This window comes from Microtus pennsylvanicus, chromosome 1, assembly GCF_037038515.1.
Source record: "Microtus pennsylvanicus isolate mMicPen1 chromosome 1, mMicPen1.hap1, whole genome shotgun sequence".
NCBI lineage: Eukaryota > Metazoa > Chordata > Mammalia > Rodentia > Cricetidae > Microtus > Microtus pennsylvanicus.
The window spans coordinates 58,724,730-58,750,602 of NC_134579.1; the positions used below are offsets into that span (position 1 = coordinate 58,724,730).

The window sequence follows — 25,873 nt, forward strand, 5'->3', positions numbered from 1 at the left end:
GAAATTAAGGGAAGGGAAGCAAATGAAAGCCCAGGAGGAAATCTGAATCATTCCAAGGCACACAAACTAAAGGCACAGCTAAGAGCTGGGGGAGGAATAGAACCTTTAAGAGACAGAGATTATGGAAAGTCATCAAAGTCTCAGAAGGGATGGTGAGACTCTTGTCTTATGTGTATGGTCTCAGAAGGGAAGCTGAGACCCTTGTCTCTTCTATCTTGCACTTCTTGGCCCTGAGGAACAGGTTTGCTCCACCACACACTTAAGATAGATGTGCTGATTAGCACAGGCTGAAGCAACAGAGTCAGCTGATTGTGGACTGGATGGAACCTCCAAAGCTAGGAGACAAAAAATCCTTTTTATTTATAAGACAATTGGTCTCAGGTATTTGTTATAATAACCAGAGATTACTGGCTTCGATTGAACAAGTGAAGACATTGAGAGAGAAGAAAATAAAGCAGAAAGGTGGACAAAAGAGGCCTGCCTGGGTTCTGTCGCTCACTATTAGACTCTGGGTAGACACAACTTAGAGTAAATCCAAAAGAATGGAGCTAATTCAGAATGTTCAAGTTGGGAAGCTGCAAGCCTCTTCTAGTTACTAACAGGGAAGAAGTGTACACCTTGATCATTCCTTTCTCCAAGACATCAATGGTTACTTTGTACTCAATTTGCCTTACATAACCAGTCCCTCCCTCTGTGCAGCTAAATAGAGAAGAGGAAGCACAGAAGTCATCGGTTACTGGAAGCAGCTCCTGATTTCTGAGCAATGAAAACAGCTGACAGCACAGATAACTGTGAGGCCTGGACTCTCTCTCCGGTTTCACTTTGTGACCAATTGAACTTTCCTTTAAACAGAATTGCTTTAGTAATTGGTAGGGATATGATAAGGTTATTGGAGACACTTACATGAGCTTGAGAGAAGGGATTTCATACTCAAAATCAAATGCATCACAGAAAAGCACCACCCCACCATGGGTGATGATCTCCCAAAGCTGCCTGACTCCCCTTCACACAACCCAGATTCTTTAATTCAATAAATATTATGTTGAAGTTAGGCATTGGTGGTGCATGCCCTTAACCCCAGCACTCAGGAGGTAGAGGTAGGCAGATCCCTGTGAGGTAGAGGATAGTCTGGTATACATAGTGAGTTCTAGGATCGCCAGGACTCCTCTAAGAAAGTCTGTCTCAGAAAAACAAAAACAAATATAGCAAAAAACCAACACCAGATAAATTGTTTATACTGTTCAATATTTGGTGTGTTGTGTAAATGTATTAACTGCCTTAATCCATCTGATTCTTAAAACAAAGCAACGAGTAGATCTTGTTTCTCCATCTCATGGATTCGATGGATCTCAGAGGTAGGTTACCAGGCATTCACTAGAGCTTGAGCTCTGGCCGTCAGTCCCCAGAGCACTCAAGCCCTGTCCTACGGTCCCAGAAGGGCAAGGTCAGTGCTCATTCTCCTGAGATTTTCAGGAAGGTAGAACGATAGCAGCCTTCCTCCAGAGACTGGAGAACAGCCTGACTACAGCTCTGAGGTGATGCCCAGAGGTGAAGCAGAAACTGAGTCTCTGCTTGAACAGAGACATTTATCGAGCTAGGTGATGGTGGTGCACACCTTTAATCCCAGCACTGAGAGGCAGAGGTAGATGGATCTCTGAGTTCGAGGCCAGCCTAGTCTGCAGAAGGAGTTCCAGGACAGCCAGGGCTATGTAGAAAAACCCTGTCTTGAAAAAAATAAAAATAAAATGAAAATAAAAAATAAAAGAGAGGGAAGAAAAGAAAAAAAGACACATTTTTGAACAATTTAAGTTTTTTGCACTGTATTATTTTATTAAAAAAGAGTAAAAATGTACAAGCACTGTGTCTAAATTAGAAATGTGAAAAAACCAGAATTTTACGAGAGCCTTTTCATTATTTATCCTAGCAACTGTTAAGCAACTATTGAATAAAAGAGTCCATTTGTTAGAAGATAGTTATTACAAATTCGTCAAAATATTTTCAAAACTAAAAAATAGAAAAGTGAAAAATTTAAATGCTAACAATAAACATGGACCTCAAAACCATAATAAAAATGCCCATTTTGTCTGGATTATTTGATTCCTCCTACACACATGTAATTAGCGAACTACTCAGCTGGCTTCAGCACAGGGAATATTTAATCAAGGTTGTGGTTTCACCACATTGGTCAAAGTGTAATGATGGTTGGACTGAATACATTAAAACAAGGCCTTGGCACTTTGACAGCTCACTGGGAACTGGCTGCACCAGCTTCTTCCAATGCAAGATTTCTCGTTCCTCATGAGTCACACACTAGCTGAGAGAGTGCTTCCTGCTCCAGGATATTTGACCAACAGAGATAAAGAATCAAAGGAGCCTGGCATACACAAAACTTTGGCCAAATGTTAGTTATTTCATCACTATGAAAGGACGCACATACATATACATATCCTAGCCATCCAAGAACTCACTATGTACACCATGTTGGCCTTGAACACACAGAAATCCACTGTCCCTGCTTGCCTAGTGCTGGGATTAGATGCGTGTGACACCATGCCTGCCAAATATTTGTATATCTTGGATTATGTGGATGAGATCTTTAATTTTTTCCTCTTTCCATTTCTATGTCTGTCCTTTGTCTTTGCTGAGGAGGAAACCTTCCTTAAACATTAAACCTTCTCCGTAAAAGAGGCTTGGAGAACAGCAGACTTCAACATTGGCACAGCAGACCATGTTCTACTCTGCAAGGCATGCAGGGACGTGGCAGGGACACGGGACTCACAGTTCAGCACAGATCTGCTCTATACTGTTTTCTGTCTAGCTCATCTCACCAGGCCCTGGTGCCCTACATCCAGAATCTCTCTGGTCCTATTTCTGTGGTGAACTAACTTCCGTTAAAGAAAAGAACTTGTTGTATAGAATAGGGCAGGGCATTTAGGACTGATGCCGCTGATACAGGATGTCACCCAATGCTACCTTCATCTTCATACTGTCTCCAGTCCTCCCAGGTCCCTACAGCTTCTAAGTCTTATGTCTTTGGTGGCGCCATTCTCTGTATTATTTTCCACTCAGTTACTCCAAAGGTTTAGCTGGTTCTCATCTTATAAAATATGTTATCTTTTGTTCATTTTTATTTTTCTTCCAACTCCCTTTTTTTCTTTACCTGTTGTCTTAATGTATTTCAGCAGGGAAATACAGAAATAAATGCTTAAGTTAAATTTTTCATTTTACAACACTTTTGGGTGGTTGGTAAGTTGAATAGAAATTCTACAGACTCACTTCTGTGAGTTTCACAGTATTTTGCAATTGAGAACTTTCTATTTGTGTTTTATCTTACCCTTTAATATAAAATTCAATGCCTTATGATACACACAGTATATTGGGATAGGAGTAAACAATAGATCCAGGTAGGGGGATTCAACAGTGCTACATCGATGGAGACGGTCAAACATCTGAGCGAAAATCAAGAAAAAATGGATTAAGTTTCAATTCTTGTTCAGTATCATGTATAGAAGAGCTAAAGAAGACAAAACATAAATACCAGCTACAAAAAATCTCTTTGTAATTTCTGCTTGCCCGTCTAGTGAATGAATCTAAAAATACTTAGAAATAGAAACAGTAAATGGTCACAGTGTTAAGTGGACATATTATTCCAATTCCTCAGCTATCCAAATAGTAACAAGAACCCCCCAAGAATTCTACCCCATTTACTGTCACCTCATAGACTTAGCTGAAGGACTAAAATTCAATCTAGGCATGTTCTTAATGAATCTCTGTAACTGGAGGTTTCTTCCCCACCCACCAGTTTCTGAATAACCAATCTGAGGCTTAATATTAATTGCAAATGGTTTGACCTATTAGCTCAGACTTCTTATTAGCTACCTCTTACAATTTAAATTAACCCATTTCTATTGTTCTATATTTTACCATGAGGATTATGGCTTGTTACCTCATACCTTGCTTCCTTAGTGGTTGCTGGCATCTCCCTTGACTCTGCCGTCTTTCTCCCTCAATTTCTGCTTGACTTTCCCACCTAGCTATATTCTGCCCTGCCATAGGCCAAAGCAGCTTCTTTATTAACCAATGGTAATAAAACATATTTACAGTAAACAGAAGGGCATCCCACATCAAGTGTCAATGCTGAGACAATTTATTTTGTAAGTTTGGCTCATGAGAAGCCTGGTGGAGAGTTAGGAAGCCCTTTTGTTCACCAGCTAATGCAGGAAAAGACCTGTGAAACCCAAAAACCTATTCTGCTTTAGCATCATGAATAGTTATTCTACTATACTTGCAGTGAGGAAAATTGAGTACTTTTTTGCAACTGTAGTTAGGATATTTCTTGTCTTTTGGACCCCAATATATGTTATTATCTACATTATATGGGCTGGGGAAAGAGTGGACTACATTATATGGGTGAGAAAGAGGCAAAACCAACCTTCAGCCTCCTTGGCTAGTTGGCACTGTGGTGGTTTGAATAAAAATGGTCCCTATGGGCTCAAAGGGAGAAGTACTATTAGGAGATGTGGCCTTGTTGTCTTTCTTTGATCAAAAACATCACGTCTCCAAATATTTTATAGTCACCAGGTGATAAAAAGAAGAAAGTTTTAGGGTAAATAATTTTTAACCATGATTATTTTCTTCCTCTATGGCAAGTTCATTTAGAAATCATCTCATGTAATCATTTGATTTTGTCAGATGACCTCAGGGAAGACGACACTTCCAACTGCAACGTTAGGAATAGCTAAGCCAGGTGGTGGCCACAGCACCAGGGAGGTAGAAGCAGGCAGATTGCTCTAAGTTAAAGGCCAGCCTGTCTACAGAATAAGTTCCAAGATAGTCATGAAAACACAAAGAAAACCTATCTTGAAACAAACAAGCAAACAAACAAACAAACAATTTTTTCTGGTCCAGCTGGGCATGATAGTACACAGCTTTAATCCCAGCATTTAGAAGGAAGAAACGGGGGGTTTCTATACATTCTATGTCATCCCAGAATACACAGTGAGACCCTATCTCAAACAACAGTAAGAAAATCTACTTAATTAATTAATTAATTTCTGGTTCATATTTTTGCCTGTCCCTTTATACCTGCTGCTCTTTTTGGCTAGGTTTTTCAAATCATGGTTTCTCTGTGTCACCCTGGTTGGGATCAAAGGCATGTGTCACCACACCCAGCACAGGAGTTTATTTTTAACTTTTAACTTGACATTTTTATTATCAGTTGTTGCTCAGCAGTGAGATGGCATTGAACCCTGCCAGAGCTGGCTTTACAGTTGGTCTGCTGAAGCACCTAAGCCTCCTCTTAGAGTGAGAAATAAGTGAGCTATAATGTTATGCCATCCAATTTATTTCCTGGTCTGATTATATTCCCCAAGCACCCTCATAAAACTCAGTTGCAGCACTCACCATCACCAGTAACCATGACAATGATCTTTCCCACTGCAAATTAAGTAATTACAATTCCAGCTTTATAAAGTCACCCCTTTGAGTTTGGTTCATGTGAGTCAGATCATCCTGGGGCAAAAAGATAAAATTCAGCCTCTCAACCTGCTGATCTCAGGACAAGGTCCTGAGCCCATACTCCAAGGTAGTCCAAGGACTTTGCTCATTGGAGAACACAGAGAAAGCAGCTGGCTGCATCCTCTCAGCCTATTCATTAGCTACATCAAAGGCTAGTATTCCCAGCAGCTCATAATCAGAAAGCCTCTGAATTTTTCAGGAGGGTTTGCTTTCCATTAGTCTTGAACATGTGCAGTCCAAACAGAGGTGAATCTCAATGTCAGACAGAGGAATTGTTAAGAAAAACTCAAAACAGCAATTTTCAATTACAGTTGCATAATAGACTTCCTTGGTGCACTTTCTAAAGCTGCCATGTCCTGCACCACACACTTGACAGGTGAGATAAGGGTGTCTTGGGCTAGCCCCTGGGTGTATGCATTGTAAAATCTGATCTGCAACCTGAATTGAGCAACAGGCATACCATGTGCAGGTAGAGGGGAAGGTCTGCTTCTCCTGCTAATGGGGAGTTTCCAGGAAAGAGGACCAACAAGAGAGAGGGACCTGAGAGTTAAGAGTGGGTCAAAATCAGTTATAGAGAAATAAGGAGGTGGATCTGCATAGCCTGGCTGGTGGTTGAACTTGGACCTTCTAGGAGATAATCGATGTATCTTTGTTTGAGTGCTATGTGACATTAACTTCTCAAACTTATACTATGTTAATCTTTTACTCCAAATCACAGAATCAATCAGTTACTCAGATCTTGTTGCTTTGTATTACATGTTATTTTTCCCATGAAAAGCAAAGCTCAGAAATGCAGACTGTCATCATAAAAATAAAATCCCTGGCTGTTTAAAGCTCACTGGCAACTTGAGGGCACATATACAAGGGTTAAAAAAATAAACTCAGTTTTGTGCACAGTGATAGATATGGGTCTATTTTCATTCTTCTACAGATTGATATACAGTTATGCCAGCACCATTTGTTAAATATGCTTTCTTTTTTTCCATTTGATATTTTTTGCTTCTTTATCAAAGGTCAGATGTTCGAAGATGTGTTGAATGATATCCGGGTCTTCCATTCAGTTCCAGTGGTCCTCCTGTCTGTTCTTATGCCAATACCAGGCTGTTTTCAGTACTGTAGCTCTGTAGTAGAGTTTGAAGTCAGGGATTGTGATGCCTCCAGAAGTTCTTTTATTGCACAGGGTTGTTTAGACTATGCTGGTTTTCTTTTGCTTTTCCAAATGAAGTTGAGTACCGTTCTTTCAAGGTCTTTGAATAATTTTTCTGGGATTTTAATGGGCATTGCATTGAATCTGCAGATTCCTTTTGGTAAGATTGCCACTTTTACTATGTTAATTCTGCCTACACAAGAGCATGGGAGATCTTTCTACTTTCTGGTGTCTTCTTCAAAACTCAAGTCCAAATGGATCAAAGACCCCAACATCACACTGAACCTTATAGAAGAGAAAGAAGGAAGTACACTTGAAGGCATTGGCATAGGGAACTACTTCCTAAATATAACCCTAGCAACACAGACACTGAGAGAAACAATTAATAAGTGTTATTAATAAATTAATAATAAAGACCTCCTGAAACTGAAAAGCTTCTATAAAGCAAAGAAAAAGGTCAACAAGACAAAACAACAGCCTACTGAATGGGAAATGATCTTCACTAACCCCACACCACACAGCAGTTTGATCTACAAAATATACAAAGAACTCATAAAATTGGACACCAAAAGATCACACAATCCAATAAAAAAAATGGAGTACAGACCTAAATAGAGAACTCTCAACAGAGGAAGCTAAAATGGCTGAAAGACACTTAAGGAAATGTTCAACATCCTTAGTCATCAGAGAAATACAAATTAAAACAACTCTGAAATTCCATCTTACACCTACCTATAAGAATAGCCAAGATCAAAAACACTGATCACAACTCATGCTGGAGAGGTTGTGGGGAAAAGGAAACACTTCTGCATTGCTGGTGGAAACGCAAGCTGGTACAGCCCCTTTGGATGTCAGTGTGGCAATTTCTCAGAAAATTAGGAAACAATTTTCCTCAAGACCCAGTAATATGACTTTTGGGTATATTCAAAGGATGCTCAATCGTGCCACAAGGACATGTTCTCAGTTATGTTCATAGCAGCTTTGTTTTTCATAGCCAGAAACTGGAAACAACCTAAATGTGCCTCGATAGAAGAATGGATAAGAAAAAGGTGGTACATTTACACAATGGAGTACTACATAGCAGAAAAAAATAACGACATCTTGAATTTTGTAGGAAAATGGATGGAGCTAGAAAAAATTATTTTGAGTGTGACAACCCAGACACAGAAAGACAATTATCACATGTACTCATAGATGGTTTTTAAACATAAAGCAAGGAAAACCAGCCTGCAAACCGTGATCCCAGAGAACTTAGACAACAATGCAGACACTAAGAGAGACTTACATAGATCTAATCTACATGGGAAGTAGAAAGTAGCAAAAGACAAGATCTCCTGAGTAAATTGGGAGCATAGGGACCTTGGGGGTAGGATTGAAGCAGTAGGGGAGAGACAGGGAGGGGAACAGAGAAATATGTAGAGCTCAATAAATATCAGTAAAAATAAATAAAAAATTATAGACTCAGAAGATTTTCTTTTTTATTGTTTTTGTCTTTTCAAGAGTTGGGGCAAGTAGATCTCTGAGTTTGAGGCCAGCTTGGTCTACAGAGTGAGTTCCAGGACAACCAGGGCTACAGAAAGAAGCCTTGTCTTGAAAAACCAAAGGAAGTAAGGGAAGGATGCAGTGAGGGACAGAGGGAGGGGACAAGGACTTAGTATCCTGATATTACAAGGAATCCATGAATCCTTCCACAGTTCATAGTCTGCTGTTGTTCAATCAGATGTGTGGGTGTGTGGTTTGACACCAGCAGCAACTGTAGCCATGATGAGTGGAATCCAGTATTCATCTACACAAACATCCAGTTGCAAGTGACAAGATTAATAAATAGCTTAAATCTTATGATATCTCCTGCCAACTCAGGTACCTCTGTGGTAAGCTACCCAGGACAACTGCACCGAACACAGCAGTCCTTGAGTCCCTGGGTGGTTGATTGTCCTAGATTTTAGGTTTCCTTGAATATGCCCTACAAAAAACTGCTTGTTACCTAACTGTGAAGGGGAAGCTGACTCTGTTCCTGTTTTTCTGGAGTCCTTTCCAGCCTTTCTACCAGCCATCTCAGAAAAAGCCAGGTAGACAAGCCAGTGGGACACACAGGACCCACCCATCTACTGCTTTGATGCCCAAAGATTCAAAGTCAGAAGTCAAAATGTGTAATTTAGAATTCTGCCTTATTTGCTAGCTGTTCAAACTGAACGAGTTATTTAAGAGTAAGGCCCATTTCTTCTTGAAATTATGATTAATTTTTAAAGTTAGTGTAGGACTCAGCCATGGTAAGTTTAATAGGAACAGTGGGATGGAGTCATGATAAGCTTAATGGAGGCCTGAGTCTCAGTAGTTTACTCTGAGGCAATATCTGGTTGCAGGAAGGACCACTAACTGAGATTACCCAGGCACCACCCAAGAATAGACCATCCAAAGAAAATTCCTAATGTTTCGACCATTGTAGATAGGATTACCTGTCAGCATTTACCAGGACACCCCTAGACAAATGTCAGCTAATCAGGGGTCCTGAACCTTAGAAATCCCTCACCCCCATCTTTACTGTTATAAAAGCCCATTTCTAACAGAACTTGGGGCTCTCCAGTTATTCCAATATGTTGGACACATGGAGAGACCGAGTTTATAAGCTTGTATAAAATAAAGTTTCTTCTCTTTTACATACAGGACTCTGTCTCATTATTGTTTTTTCGGGATCTTCATGGATCTGGGCATAACATTAGCATCTGAAGTAATGGGTTTTATTGTGGCATTTTCATGCATATGTACCATTATACTTAGTTCTAATTCATCCCCCTTTCCCACTGCACTCCTCTATCCATCTTTCTTCCTCTTGCTATTCCCCTAAACACCCCCACCTCATGTTTTCTTGTCTCATACATTCAATTTTCATCTCTCTTTTTTCTATTCCCTCCCTTAAGAACTCTTTAGAAGACAGGAGAGAAGGCTTAGTGAGTAAGAGCACTGACTGCTCTTCCAGACATCCTGAGTTTAAGTCCTATCAACAACAGGGTGGATCACAACTATCAATAGTGGGATCTGATGCCCTCTTCTGGCTTAAATTTTTAATGCAGACAGAGCACTCATATGCAAATAAATAAATAAATAAATAAAATTAAAAAGGAACTCTTCTTCCCAAGGCTGCATCAATTGCGAGAGTGCCTACCTAGAAGGTCAAAAGCCTGAGTTTGACCTCCAGAACCTCATAAACCCAGCGAGGTTACACAAGCCTGTAATCTTTCAGAAGTAGGCAAATGGATTAGAAGATCAAGGTCACCCTTTACTACAGAATGAGTTAGAAGCCAGGTTGAGCTACATAAAACACTATCTCAAAAATAATCACAACAGAAAGACTTCTTCCTCTCTTGTTCTGCTTTTACAATGCAAACACATACAAATAACTACAAATAAATAATTTAAATCTATGTTCCACTTTAGAGAGAAAGCATGTAGCATTCATATTTCTGAAATTGGTTTATTTTGTTTGTATGAGATTTCCAATTCTGCCCAGTTCCCCACAAACGCTATGCTTTAATTTTTCTTTAAAGTTGTATAAAACTTGTGTATATGACAGGCGGTGGTGGCACATGCCTTTAATCCCAGCACTTGGTATACACAGGCAGACATATCTCTGTGAGTCTGAGGCCAGCCATTTTATAAGCGCTAGTTCCAGGACAGCTAAAACTGTGACACAGAGAAATCCTGCCTTAAAAAAACAAAACAAGGGGCTGGAAAGATGGCTTAGAGATTAAGAGCACTGACTGCTCTTCCAGAGGTCCTGAGTTCAATTCTCAGCAACCACATGGTGGCTCACAGCCATCTATAATAAGATTTGGTGCCCTCTTCTGGCATGCAAGCATTCACGGAAGGAATGTTGTATACATAGTAAATAAATCAAATCAAATCAAATCAAAACAAAACAAAATCAACAAAAAACTAAAACAATAACAACAACAAAAAACATGTATCTATGTGCCACATATTCTTTGTCCATTCATTGGTTGATGGAATCCAAGATGGTTCCATTTCTTAGTTATTGTAAGTAGTGCAAGAATGAATAAAATGTTGATGGAGGAAGGTCATTGGCTAATAAAGGAACTGCCTTGGCCCGTTTTATTGGTTAGAACATAGGTAGGTGGAGTAAACAGAACAGAACGCTGGGAGGAAGAGGAAGTGAGCTCAGACTCCACATCTCTCCTCTCGGGAGCAGATGCCTCAGAGAGACGCCATGCTCCCCTCTCCTGGGTAGACATGATAGCTCTGCTCTCTGAAGCAGACGTGATGGAGCAAGCCGCCAGGTCAGACATGCTGAATCTTTCCCGGTAAGACCGGTGCTCACAGATTATTAGAGATGGGATATCAGAATTAGCCAGTAAGGGCTAGAGCTAAAGGGCCAAGCGGTGTTTAAAAGAATACAGTTTCCGTGTAATTATTTCGGGTAAAGCTAGCCGTGTGGGCGGCCGGGTGCCGGGGACGCAGCCCCACCACTCTTATTACTACAAAATGTCATATATCTCTGTGTTATGTTGACTCAAGAATTCTTCAAGCATACACCCAAGAAAGGTATAGCTAGGTCATATGATAAGTGGGGCAATATTATACAGGCCACATATTTCCTCAGTGTATCAGCAGCCAGCCTCTCAGGTCACAATAGCAGCAGAGATGCTAAAAGCATCTTCAGACTGCCTGTCTCCAGAGCTGCTCCTTTCTTTGTAATTATGTAGATTACCTGAGAAGAGGATTCAATTTCAAGCTAATGACAGAGCTGTGGACATGACTTTAGTCCTGCTACCCTGGAAACAGAATGCTAATGAACATCCCCCTCAGTTTACCTTGGAGGATAAAAGATGTTTGGAAAACAAACATGGGTGATCTTAAGGATTTGAATGAACCCCGAGACTCCCTTTCGATATTGCTGTGTGAACTGTGTCTCAATTATTCCTGTGTCTCCATGCCAATCCAATGAGTTAGTTTATGTTGGGGTTCAGGCCCTGACAATGATAAATCTATCCTTAGTTATTTGAGAAACTCCCGTACTTAGCCACATTTCCCCAACTGTAAAATGGACGTAAGTTTTTGTATATGACACAGGTTTGAAAGACTTTGGTCTTTATGTTACTTTGTGATATTTTAAATACCTTGAGAGGAAATGGAATTCACTCATTGTCCTGATACTTTAAATAATAGGGAAAATCCAAGTATTTGGCTAAATTATTAATCAAGTTAAACAGTATACTTTGGAAAAGTCAGATTTATTCACCAAATTCAAGAGGGGAGGGTGCCACAGCTGGCAACCAGTGACAGCACTTATGCACTGGACTGTTGTAAGGGAACTGCAGCCTGCTGACTGAGAAGGGCACCTGCATTATAACCTTTGAGAGGGCAGGCTGCAGAGAGGACTGAAGTACAAAGTGCTTGGTGTTCACAAGGAAACGTTCATCACTAAAACAGTGGCAGTGACGGAGCTTCTTATTCTCCTTATTTTTAATCCTTGAGAAAGAAATTAAGAGACTTCTACTTAGCATGATACAAAAAAAGGAAGAAAAAGAGACACCACTGGAACTCAGAAGTTAGTAAGCAAAGTGAAGAAACAAGAGCAAAGCCCAGAATAAAGGGCAGGCTCATGTGTGCTCTGACTTCGGTAGTGTTCTGTCACCCTTCAAACCGGTCCTGGTCATCAAAATAAAGTGCACAAAAGACAAGCAAATAAACCGGAAAATATCCTTAAATGTCATGATTGACCAATGCTGTAATACAACTAGCACTGGTTGTTTTCTAGTCACTGGGACAGAACACCTGACAGAAGCCGCACGAAAAAGCAAGGGCTTATTTTTGCTCATGGTTTCCGAGAAATTTCAGTTCACTGTAGTGAGAAGGCATTGCAGATTTAACAGCAGCAGAAGCACATGGTGAAAGTTTCTCCGCTGTGGTTGTCTTGTAAGCAGAGAGCACAGAGGACCAAACGGGGGTGGATGTTACTCTCAGAGGCCTGCCTTTGATAAGCATACAGGCAAAGCACTCATACACACAAAATGGAAAATAAAAATTAAAAGATGTGGGGCTGGAGGGATGGCTCAGTATTTAAGAGTACTTGTTATTCTTCGAGAAGACTGGAGTGTAAATCCCAGAACCCACATAGTGACTCACGACAGTAACCCCAGTTCCCTGGGTTCTTATGTCATATCTGACTTCTGAAGGCACCAGGCAGACATGCAGTGGACTGGTCATAGTGCACAATTTTAATCATGGAATTCAGGAGTTAGAGGCAGGCAAACTTTGTTTGAGTTCAGTTTAGGTTAGAAAGCTAGTTCCAGACCAGCCAGGGATACAAAGTGAGACCCTAGCCAAAACAAAACAAAACAAAAAAACAGGAAGAAAAGAAAAAAAATGCAACATAAAATATACAAGGTTCTGGTTTGATTCCCAGAACTTCAAGGTGAAAGAAAAGCAAATGAAAATCATCATAAAGCAAGTCATGATGTTATTGGTCTGTAATCCCAATCCTAATTTAGAAGTAGAAGTAGAGGCAAGAAGATTAAGAGTTTAAGGTCAGTTTCATCTACATAGAAAATCCAAGGCTAGCTTAGGTAAAAAAAATCCTGTCTCAAAAAGGAAGAAAGGGAAAAAGGCAAAGAAAAGGGTGAGATACCATTTTACCTCAGAAAGATGACTAAAATTAAAAAGGCAGGAAGAGCCCTGGAGAGATGGCTCAGTAATTGATTAAGAACACTGGCTGCTCTTCCACAGGATCTGGGTTCAATTCCCAGCACCCATATGGTGGCTCACAACCATCTGTAACTCCAGTTTCAGGGGTCCAATGCCCTCTTCCTGCCTCTATGTGTACTGCAACTGTGTGGTGCACAGACAGACATGTAGGTAAACAACAATAATAACAACAAAATAAAAAATTCATATGCATAAAATAATAATAAAATTAAAATGTAAAAAGAGAGGTATTGCCTTAAGGTGACACCAGTGTAGACAAGTTCTTCCTTTGTCCCACCAGCTAGCTCGCAAATAATGACACAGAGACTTCCTATTAATTATGAGTTTGGCCTTATCCTAAGCTTGTCCCACTGGCTCTTATAACTTAATTTAGCCTGTTTCTATTCATCACTTTTCTTTCATTCTGTATGTCCTTTTTCCTGCTTCCTCTATCTTTGTCTCTCTGTCTGGTCCCTGGCATCTCCCCCTATCAAACATGATGAAAACATAAATAAAAATAATAAAAAATTTTGAAATTAGTGAACAACAAAAACCAGTAAGCTGAGTTAGTTGTATCTCAGCAGGTAGAGAGCTATTCTATAGTGCTGAAGTCCTGAGTTCAGTAAACCAGGCCTGGAGCTACATGTGTGCAACTCTCAGCTACACAGCAAGTTCAAGTGCCAGGAAAAAAAACTCATCTAAAAATAACAAAGCTGAGCCACTGAGATGGCTCAACAGGTGACAGCACTTGCTTCCAAGCCTAAGGATTTGGATTCAGTCTTTGGAACCCACATGGTAGAAAGGAAACCAAGTTCTGTAAGTTGTCCTCTGACCTTCACACAGGAACATGCTCATGTGCACACAAATACACATAAGTAAAATAAAATGTAATTTAAGGCAAAAATAAAAACCACAGTAAGCAATTTTCTAGAAAGTAGAATACGACACCATATTAAGAAAACAATTAAATATCAGCAGCTAAAATTATCTCAACAAATACCTTCTGTTTTTACATAAATGTTATAGATGCTCATGGTCTCTGAGTTAAACTCAGAGATATAAGAAAGAAAACCTATTAATTCAGTCCCAGTTAAGATACACACATGATGCTGGATGTAGCAGTACATATCTTTAATCCCAGCACTCTGGAGGCAGAGGCAGGTGGGTTTCTGTGAATTTGAAGCCAACCTGTTCTACATAGTTCCAGGACAACGAGGGCTAGATAGAGACCCTGTCTCAACCACCTCCCCTCCCTAGCCCACACAACAAGTTATAAAATTGTATTGGTGAAGGCATATTGTATGTTCTTTTACAAAATAAAGGATGAAATAAGAAAAATAAAACAACGAAGCTAGAGAGATTACTATGCAGTTAAGAGAAAACTGGCTGCTCTTCCAGAAGACCCAGGTTTGAATCCCAGTTCCCACAGAGTAGCTCACGACCATCTGTAACTCCATTTCCAAAGGGTCCTTTTCTGCCTCTGAAATACCAGATACACATATGCTGTGCAGAAATACATGGACCCAAAACACCCATTTACCTGAAGTAAAATAATAATAGCAATAATAATTTCTCAAAATGCAAAGAACTATTCACTAAAAAATATGGGTTAGGGTGATGGAGAGATGAATCAATGTGTACTTGCTCTTGTGGAGTTTGGTTCCCAGTTCCTATGCCCAGATACTCACAACACCTATAATTCCAGAGCATGGGGAAACGATGTCTCTGCTCGCCATAGATACCTGCCTTCACGCACACCCTCCACATACATATTGAAAAAAAAATTAAATATGAATTTTCCATATGTATTAGTAATTTATATGTTAATTTAACTTAATTTACTTATTTTGCATTCTGGAGGTTGAATCCAGAGCATTGTGCATGCTCAGTACCCACAATGTTACCAAACGACCTGTTTTAGTTACCTTTCCTGTTGCTGTGAAGAGACACCATGACCAAGGCAACTTATAAAAGAAAGCATTTAATTGGGGACTTGCTTACAGTTTCAGAGGGTGAGCCCAGGATCTATATAACTGGGAGCATGGCAACAGGGAGGCAGGGATGGAGCTAGAGAAATAGCTGAGAGTTTACACACTGAGACAACAAACACAGGAGAGAGGGAGAGAGAGATAGCTGGGAATGACATGAGCTTTTGAAGCCTCCAAGCCTAATTCCAGTGACAAAGGTCCCCCAAGAAGGCCACACATCCATCATCTAGTCATTCCCAAACAGTTCCACAAACTGAAGTCTAAGGATTCAAACATACAAGAAAGTGGGGGACATTCTTATTCAAACCACCACACTTCCCCTAGCCAATAGGCAATCCTATGATTTATGGAGCAGGTGACCCAAGGCCAGGGCAGGTGGCAAACAGACAGATATGCCATGCAAGGAGAGCTTTGGTATAGAGTTTATTTAGTGGGTATTGGGAAAGGGTATAAGGGTAAAGGAGTATGGAGGGAAGAGAGAAAGAAAGTGGGGGACAGAGAGAGGAAAGAGAAAAGTGGGGAAGAGGAGAAGGCAGAGGCTGCCTCTTCAGAAGAAGGGACAGAGAGAAAGGAAGAGTGGAGGCAGGGTCAACTTGCCTCCTTGTAAGAGAAAGATAGGAAGTGGGCGGAGCTTGTCTCTTAAAGGGACAGTTTACCAGGAGACAGGCCGGCAGAACCATAACAGCTAACATCCTTAATTTTTACAAGTAAAGAAAAGAAAAAATTCAACATATGTGGTGTATGTGTTTGTGTGTGTGTGTGTGAGAGAGAGAGAGAGACAGAGACAGAGAGAGAGCTGTTGGGATCAGGTCCTGCTCTAAGTTATACCCTATTATGGACAGGGGAGTTTCAAACTGAGTTTTGTTCTCAGACACTCCATTTACATGCAACTTTACTCCATTTTGAGGATGGAGGGTAAGTGCCACTGTGTGGACACACACACACTGCACCGTTTATCCTCCACCACCTGTGCAGCACAAACTGATGAATAACTGATCCCTGCAAGTAGAAAGTGTGTTACTCTACATATTTATGGGGGGATTAGGATTGGAATTTGGACATAATGTTATGATCTGCTGGCCTGATCTGTCACCTGGGTGTCCTGTTCCTTTAAGAGACAAGCCCCACCCTCTCTCAACCCCTCCTCTTCTGCCAGGGGAAGCAGATATCCCTCTTAATCCAGCCTGTGCTCTCCCTCTTTCCATTTCTCTGCCTCAGAAATAACTTTTGCTCTCTCTCCCTCTCTCTCCTCTTCCTCCTTCTCCCTTTCCCCCATTCCCTTTCCCCTCCATAATCTAGTAAATAAACTATACCCACTTTTTCTGCATGATGTCTATTGGTCTCTCACCTGCTGTGGCTCCTAATGAGACTGGATGCCCCAGGGACTCACTGAGGGAGGTCTCCTGCTGACTGCCGAGGCCTCAGATTGCCAGCCGCTATGTCTCATGGGATGGGCCTTCCCCTTTCCCCCCTTATATCTTTAGAAAAGAATAACATTGGTGTGTGACTCAGCCAGTATCTTTCCATGTTCCCCACTGTCCACATGCTGGCCATCTGAGAACATGTGGAGACCCTGGAATCGGACCGCTTTCCAATGCTGCAAAAGATAAGATTCCCTGTCTGCTCCTTTTTTATTTTCTACCAGCAAACAGGACTGCTGGTGTCCTGCTGCCGGCATCTCATTTACCTATCTGCTTTTCCTTCTGCTAAGAAGCCCTTCCCACCCACCTGTAAACACTCCTTTTCTCTTGCTCCTATTCCTTCTATTCTATCCCTGTCACCACTGATCCCACTGAAACCAACAAGATTAGTCAGATACAGGAGGCAGGTGTTTCCAGTTCAAGCCCTTGCTTCCTGCAGGGGCTAGTGTTATGGTGGCTTGGTGACAGGACAGCTCACGATACTTAGTAATTTCCCTCTCTACTTCACGTATGAAAGAATTGTGAATGGTGTGGTGAAATTCTGTTTCAAATGTATGATCTACATAGCTTCTATGCCTCTCCTTTATATTTAAAACTTCTGCGGCTATAAAACGTGGTTTCTTCATACATCACATGACCACTGCCATATTAAGGTCAGGTGCTCTCGTCACCATCTTAATTAAGGTCAGGTAACTTCACAGCTATTTTAACTAAGGGCAGGTCAAGTCCAGCCTTCTTTACTGAGGTATTCCTTGCCTAGTCTCATGGTTTACTTATATTTTTGTCTCTAATTCCTCTTACTCTTCCCTCTCCTCTCTCTCTCTCTCTCTCTCTCTCTCTCTCTCTCTCTCTCTCTCTCTCTCTTTCTCTCTCTCTCTCTCTCCCTCTCTCCCCCCTCTCTCTCTGCCCTTCTTCTGCATAGGCAACTTCTGCCTCTCTCTCCCTTCTCCCCCTCCTTTTTCTTCCTTCCCCCCTTCTCCTGTCACTGCCTGGTCCTACTCGGTCTCGTGGACTCTACTCTGGTTCCCAGGTTGGTGGCATAACAGGCATTCTGTCTTGCTGATGACCCTCCTGTGCTACCTCCCACAGCAACAGCAGAATCTCTTTCTTCCATTCATGGAGCCCTGTTTCTACCGCTGCTGCACTGCAGGTGAAGATCCTCAACCAGTGCCATGCCCATGATGACAGCACCTGTGTGACAGAATGTTTCAGTGGTGGAGGTCAACGTCGGGTGAGGGGTCTGAGCTTCCTGGAGTTGTGCCCCCGGCAGTTCCCTGGTAGTCGGCTACAGTCATGATGCTTGACCAGCCGCAGTCTTTGCAATCTTTTCGATCACAATGTTCCTGGCAGCGCTGGCACTGTTGACGCCTGTTTCTTTTCCTTTCTATCTATCATGACAATCATAGGCTTATCATGCCAAAGAGGTTATGGACTTTCTCAACAGGGAAATATCCCCAATGATTCCCTGAGTTCAGAGGAACTAATGCGTTAGTCTCCACCGTTAATTCAGGCCATAAATCAGGTGATGCAGGATCAGCCAAAAAGTTTAGGGGAATTTATGGATACTTTAGAACAAAAGGAGGTTCAGGACACAGACCCTGACAAAGTGAACATAGAGATGCTTAAGAAAGAAAATATTAGATAACATGAAACCAGCTTTACAATAGTGGTCAAAGCCTTGGGGCACCAACCCCAAGAAAGCTTATTGGAATTATTTAAAGGGTAAATGGGACCTTGGCCCCTGAGAATGTTTGCAGTAGTTTTATGGTGTGGGACAGTTTTTTTAAGAAAAAGATTGCTATGTCCTTAGCCGCAACCACAAGAAGATTCCAAGTATAGAGATAGCCTGTGTATATGTAATCTCTGTCTATTGCTGTAAGGGAAGTGTGCCAACTTCCTTATTTGATTTGCACTTAGTTTCTATTCTGTAATAATATAAATACTATGCTTTGATTTGAGTAAAGTGCAGCAGATTCTAACCTCAACCTGAGTTGTGTCTGTCTGTCATTCCTTAGCCTTCACCCTTGTTCTCCCTCGGTTCTCAAGCTCCACAAGAGACGGTCCGTGGCAGGTGGCACCCGAACAGGGACTTGAAGGACAGTAATTTTCTTCTCTTCTTTTTCTTTTCAGGATCTAGGATCGGATTTTACCAGGGATCTGCAGTCCCACCGGTAAAGGCTGACCAGTTAAGTGTAAGTAAGCTTGGTAACCATGGGGCAACATATGAGTAAGAGTGATAAGATGTTTCTGCAAATGATGAAACGGATGCTAGCAGCCAGGGGTTTCAAAGTTTCAGAACACCTGTTATGGGAATTTCTGACCTTTCTTAAAGAGGTCAGCTCTTGGTTCTTGGAGGAAGGTTCAATGACTATTGATGATTGGAAACGAGTGGGGAAAGACATGCATCGGTATGTTCAGAAACATGGGGAAAATACCATGCCCGCTCAATCATACCCTTTGTGGTTACAAATTAGAGAAATACTCACAGAAACCTCAGACTTTCAAGGTCTGATACAGGAGACTGCTTCTGACTCTGGGGGACAGGCACCTCCATTTGAGGAACCACCCACGTTGGAATTGGTGGATGAAACAAAAAAGAAATCTGAGTATGGGGCAATGAAAAATCCCCCTTCATTAAAATCTGCTTCTGTAAAAGGAGCTTTTGCAGGAATTGAATTTGATTCAGATAATCATGATTGGGGGCTTGATGATGAGATAGCCAAGTTAGATTTTGAGGAGGATTTTTGCGATCATGATGATAATCGAAGGCCTCGATCACGACCATTGCAAGAGAAAAGGAGACTCCCTTTGCCTCCAATGGGTTTTCGAGGAGCCATGCTTGAAGCATGAAGGCTGGGAGACACTACCTTTACCTTCCCACTGGCAGAAAGCATGTGTGATGGGGAGGAGCCTCAGTGGGAACCCCTTCCCTTGAAAACATTAAAAGAGTTACAGTCTGCTGTAAAGACCATTGGAGCTTCTGCTCCATATACCTTGCAGGTAGTAGACATGGTTGCTAGCCTATGGTTAACACCTTATGATTGGCATGAGATTGCTAAGGCAACTCTTTCTCCAGGAGATTATATTCTCTGGCGGATGGAGTATGAGGATAAATGTAAAGAGACTATAGTAAATTCCATGAGAAAACGAGGGCCTAAGCCTACCATGAGTATGCTGATGGGTAATAATGAACATGTCACCCCCCAGGCTCAGACTACAATCCCTGGGGGAATATTGGAGGATATTACACATAATGCAGTAACTGCTTGGTGCAAATTACCCCCTCCAGGAACCAAAGGTAGAACCCTAGCAGGAATCAGGCAGGGAATGGAGGAATCTTATCAGGACCTTATATCTCACCTGGAAGAGGCAATGAATGGGATGCTGCCTTCCTCTGAAGGAACAAATATGTTGTTAAAACAACTGGCTTGGCAAAATGCCAATACATTATGTCAGGATTTAATAAGGCCATTACAAAAAAATAGGGACTATTCAAGACTATATTAAAGCATGTATGGATGCCTCACCAGCAATAGTACAGGGAATGGCCTATGCTGCAGCTATAAAGGGACAGAAATTTAGCGCCTATGTAAGGAAGACATATGGGGGAGGCTATAAAGGCCCCTCTCAGAATCCCACATGTTATAATTGTGGAAAAACAGGGCATCTGCAAAAAGACTGCAGAAAAGGGAAAGGACCTGATAATAGGTCCTGGCTTATGCCCTCTATGTAAAAAAGGAAAGCATTGGAAAAATAAATGTAAATCAAAGTTTCATAAAGATGGGTCTCCTCTAGATAAGGAGGAGAAGGATGAAGACAAGGAAGACTCAAAAAACTAGAGGAAAGGCTATCTCCTTGACCTTCTCAAAAAGGAGAAACAAATAGAGAAAAAGAAAAGAGGGTACCATAGGAGAGCTCGGTACCCTCACAACTTAATCCATCAGCTCCTAAATTTACCATTCATGAACTCCCATGGGCTACACCTGGGAATGCAGGGTTAAATTTAGCAAGTGCCAAGGACATGATCCTCTCTAAATGGGATGGAATGGCTTTGGTGCCAACCTTTGTAAAAGGACAACTTCTACCTCAAACTGTAGGGTTAATCATAGGGAGAAGCTCCAATTATCAGAAGAACTTTGAGGTTCTTCCAGGAATTATCGATGCAGATACAGAGAATGATATTAAGATAATGGTGAGACCACTGTCAGAGACTATTCAGTAACATAAAGGGCAGAAGGTAGCACAGCTTCTTCTGTTACCTTATATCAATCCCCCAAACCCTGTCCTCAAGCAAGAGAGAGGGCAAGGACAGTTCGGGTCAACAGATGTAATGGCCTAAGGACAGCATTTGGGGGAGCGAACTTTTAAGATGATTACATTGAATGGAAGAAAATTCCAGGGCCTCCTGGATACAGGAGCAGACAGAACATGTATTTCAGCTTCAGATTGGCCTTCCAAGTGGCCGGTACATAAAACAGGATCTTTCCTTCTGGGATTAGGCTCTGCATCAGGAGTTATGCAGAGCACAGTTCCCCTTAAATGGGAACTAAAAGAAAAACAGGGATATGTACATCCATATGTCCTGCCTTCTTTGCCTTTTTCGCTCTGGGGCAGAGATTTATTGGAAGATTTAAATATGAGATTAGTAACTGCAGATCATTTAAGTGAGCAGCATTTTTCATAGGGGCCACTGCAGATACCTTATATGCAGACAAAATTACATGGAAAACAACAGAGCCTATGTGGGTAAGCCAATGGCCCTTAACACAAGAAAAAATACAGGCATTAGAATATTTGGTACAAGAACAGTTAGAAAAGGGACACATTGAAGAATCCAATAGCCCATGGAATACTCCTGTGTTTTTTATTAAAAAGAAATCAGGAAAAAAGAGGTTATTGCAAGACCTTAGGGCAATAAATGATGTTATGGAGGATATGGGTGCCCTGCAACCTGGTCTCCCATCCCCTGTAGCAGTCCTAGAAGGATGGGCTTTGATTATTATTGATTTGCAAGATTGCTTTTTTACCATTAAGATGCAACCATCTGACTGTCATCATTTTACATTTAGTGTACCATCTTCCAATTTTCAAAGGCCTTTTAGAAGATATCAATAAAAAACCTTACCCCAGGGGGTGAAAAATAGTCCCACATTATGCCAAAAAATTGTAATTGAGCATTGTTACCCATAAGACAACAGTTTCTAAAAGCCTATGTTATTCACTATATGGATGGCATCCTTTTAGCCCATCCTAAGGCACCAAAAGTGGAGGAGATGCTTATAGAAACCATTAAGCAACTTACCCAAAAGGGGCTAATAGTTGCTTCTAAAAAGGTACAAAGAAATAAGCCATTAAGCTATTTGGGGCAATGGATTCATAATGATTATATTGCTACCCAGAAGGTAGCAATAAAAAAAAGATAAATTGAGGATCTTAAATGATTTTCAAAAAATGTTAGGAGATATTAATTGGATTAGGTCTCATTTAAAAATAACCACAGGAACCTTAAGTCCCCCTTTTTCTACATTATAGGGAGATCCTGATCCACCATCTCCTAAGACATTGACTACAGGAGCCATAAAAGCCTTGCAGCTGATAGAAAAAACATTGGAACAAGCAAGGGTAAAACAGTTGGACTATATACAACCATGGAGCTTATTAATTTTTGCTACAGAATATATACCTACTGCATGCCTTTGGCAACGGGGTATCTTGGAATGGTTACATTTGCCTCATACTCAATCAAAAATGTTAGCAGCCTGTCCATATATGTGTTCTTTATTAATGAGGAGAGGTCGACAAAGATCTCGAGAACTATTTGGCCAGGATGTTAAAAATATTATAACCCCTTATAATAAATTACAAATGGAGATGTTGATGCAGAATAATGAGGATTGGATTCTTGCCTTACAAGGCTATACAGATCAAATATTATACCATTATCCCAAGCATCCCTTAATAGATTTTGCTAAACATGTGTCTTTAACTTTTCCATAGCTCTATTCTGCTGAGCCACTGTCTAGTGCCTTTGCTGTTTTTACTGATGGTTCTTCCTCCGGAAGGGCTGTGTTTTATGCAGAGGGGCATGAGCCTGTGGTGGCAGAAGGAGCCCAGACTTCTGCACAGCAAGCAGAAATTTATGCAGTAATTTTGGCCTTTGAAACTTTCCCCCAGAGGATAAATTTATATTCAGATTCTAAGTATGTTATTAATTTATTTCCTGCTCTTGAAACCACCCTTTTGTCGGGGCAGTCCACCATCCTTCCTTTGTTAAAGAAATTATAGCAGATGATTCATCAAATAATGAAAAAAATTTATACATACATGGGCATTCCAATCTACCTGGTCCTTTGGCCCATGGAAATGCAATGGCTGACTTATTGATGAGAGCAGTGATAGCTTCAGTAACTGAGGCTCAAAAAAGTCATGCTCTGCATCATCAAAATGCTTTGGTTTTAAAAAGGATGTTTAAGATTACCAGAAAACAGGCTAGACAGATTGTGAAAAATTGTGTCAACTGTCCGCAAGTTTACCGACCCTTAAAAATGGGCGTAATCCAAGAGGATTGAAAACCAACATTTTATGGCAAATGGATGTTACACACATTTCCTCTTTTGGGAAGCTTTCCTATGTGCATGTTACTATTGATACCTTTTCTCATTATATGTATGCTTCAGCACGCACAGGGGAAGCTATAAAAGATGTTGCTTAGCATTTATTACAATCTTTTATGATTATGGGTAAGCCTTTTCAAATAAAGACAGATAATGGACCTACATATATATTCAAAGCCTTTGAGATGTTTTGTCAGCAATGGAATATTACACATTCCACAGAAATTCCATATAATTCTCAAGGTCAGACAATAATTGAAAGAGCTCATCAAGTTTTAAAAAATCAAATTGAAAGATTATAAGCTGCTAACTCATATTTTACTCCTCATCATTTACTTTCACATGCTCTTTTTGTTATTAATCATCTTAATACCAATGAAGAAGAAAAAAACCCTGCCATGATTCATTGGGGCACAGAGGCTAGACTTAAGCTTCCGCAAGTTATGTGGAAAGAACTCCTGTTTGGAGTCTGATGGGGGCCAGATGTGCTCATAACCTTGGGACGAGGATATGCTTGTGTCTTCCCACAGGATGCTGACTCCCTCATCTGGATCCCAGACAGGCTGATGCGACCGGCTGTGCAACCACCCACACAGCTAAAAGCTACTTTCGACCTCATCAGCTTCCTGAACACTACACGTGGGGATCGATTGCCTCATTCTGCCAAGACAGGTAGACTAAACCCTATCCCCACAGGAAAATCTGCCAGGCCTCCTGGGCTCAGCAGCTAAGGCAAGTACTGCTTATAAGACTGGTGTCTTGTTTCTGCTCATTTACTTATCTCTTTAAGATCTGTCTGATGACACTTGATAACTTAAGGTACTTGTAGCTCATTATTTCATTTGTTAAGTTTCCTCTGAAAAACACAGACAGGTCTGGCTCTTTCACAGGCTTCATAGTACAACATTAACAGATTTCAGATACATCTTCAGAGGTTCAGAGTTTCCAGTTTCCTTTAATTGTCTTCTAAAATGTTCATGCCTTTTAACCTAAAGTCATAGCCTTTGCTATGACACCAAGATGTAAATCTGTTCTAGCTGTTTTACAGATACCTACAGGTTCCTGGGAAAAGCTCTGATGCTGTATCAAGAAATCTGGTAAGGTAAAAACCAAGAGTCCTCAGAACCTATTTTGACCCCACCCATTTTTGAGCATATTTTACAGGTCATTTCTCCTGTCTGGGCTCAGATCAACTTAGAGAAGCCTCCAGATAAAATTAGCACCTGCACTAGCTCCTGGGACTTCACCATTGGTACCACCTTTCCAGTCTCAAATGAGCACTTACCTAGAAAATAAAATCTGTTTTAAAGGGCATATCTGCTTTCATGTCTCACTCATTCACCCTTGCCTCTCCTGTACATCCAGGGCACTTCTCCATCCCGTTCTTTCTGGCAGTTAATCGCCCTTCTCATTCATATGGCTAATAACAATCTATTTTTTCTCAAACCCACATGCCTTCTCATTTCTCCCAAGAAACAGATGCCTGAGCTCTCCAGAATGGCAGTAAACTGGATGCTTTTCAGCCGCACTCCCTGCTGAGCGTGAGCCCAACAACTCCCAATTCTCCCCTCCCACATGATTCAATGCCCACAGAAAGTAGCCTGACTTGAGCTGGAGCCCCTATACCCAAAGAGTCTGAGATGTTTGGGTGGAGGCATCACCCCAGGCCTTGACATCCATATATATGTATATATATATATATATATATATATATATATATATATATGTGTGTGTGTGTGTGTGTGTGTGTGTGTGTGTGTGTGTGTGTGTATGTATATATATATCGAAAGAGTGTGGAATACTTGGGTGGAAAGTTCCATCCCAAGCCCACTCCACTAAGAGTTGCCTCAGTCCAGACTTTGATCTGAGAAAGGCTGCCAAATGGTGACCCCTCCCTAGATGCTCAAGACCACTCCCACAGGGTATTTAAATTGATCCCCGGAGAACAAAAATGTGGTTTTCCAGTCTTCCTTCCCTGTCTCCTTTTTTGGGAGGCTGGAAGGCTAACTGGGAGCTTTAGTATCCATTAAACCTAGGCTCTTTCTAATTTGGTTTGATTTGGTCTGGTTTGAATTATTGCATCAGCAGAGTGGTTTATTGGGCTACCAAAACTTTTCAACCCCCACACATTATGTTGTAATTTTTAAATATGTTCTGTTTCAAAGTTTAACAGATGAATAACCTTGCCTTTGAAAAACCTAACATTTTCTAATATGTGTTACCTGAAATGTAGTAATTTTTGTTTGTTTGATTTTTGGAGGGGTTCTGGTTTTTGGGAGGTTTTTTTGTTTGTTTTTGGTTTTGTTTTTTTGAAGTTTTTCATTTCTTAAACACTTAACTAAATTCCACCAATCTGTGTTATCTCTCTTATAATCTTTCTAATCCTGTCCCTGGACACAAGTAAAAAAGAGAATTAAAGCTACTTTAGAGTCTGTATGTCATGTTACAGTTCATCGTAAACAGTTCTCTATGACAGAAGAAAAT

At 40.9% G+C, this 25,873-nt stretch overlaps 1 long non-coding RNA gene across 1 annotated transcript; it reads left to right on the forward strand.

Moving 5' to 3' along the window:
* The first annotated feature begins 18,760 nt into the window (after positions 1–18,760).
* On the forward strand, positions 18,761–24,697 carry LOC142839345 (uncharacterized). Its single transcript, XR_012908727.1, has 3 exons — positions 18,761–18,967; positions 22,308–22,397; positions 23,920–24,697. It is a non-coding gene; the product is annotated as an uncharacterized LOC142839345 (long non-coding RNA).
* The last annotated feature ends 1,176 nt before the right edge of the window (positions 24,698–25,873 follow it).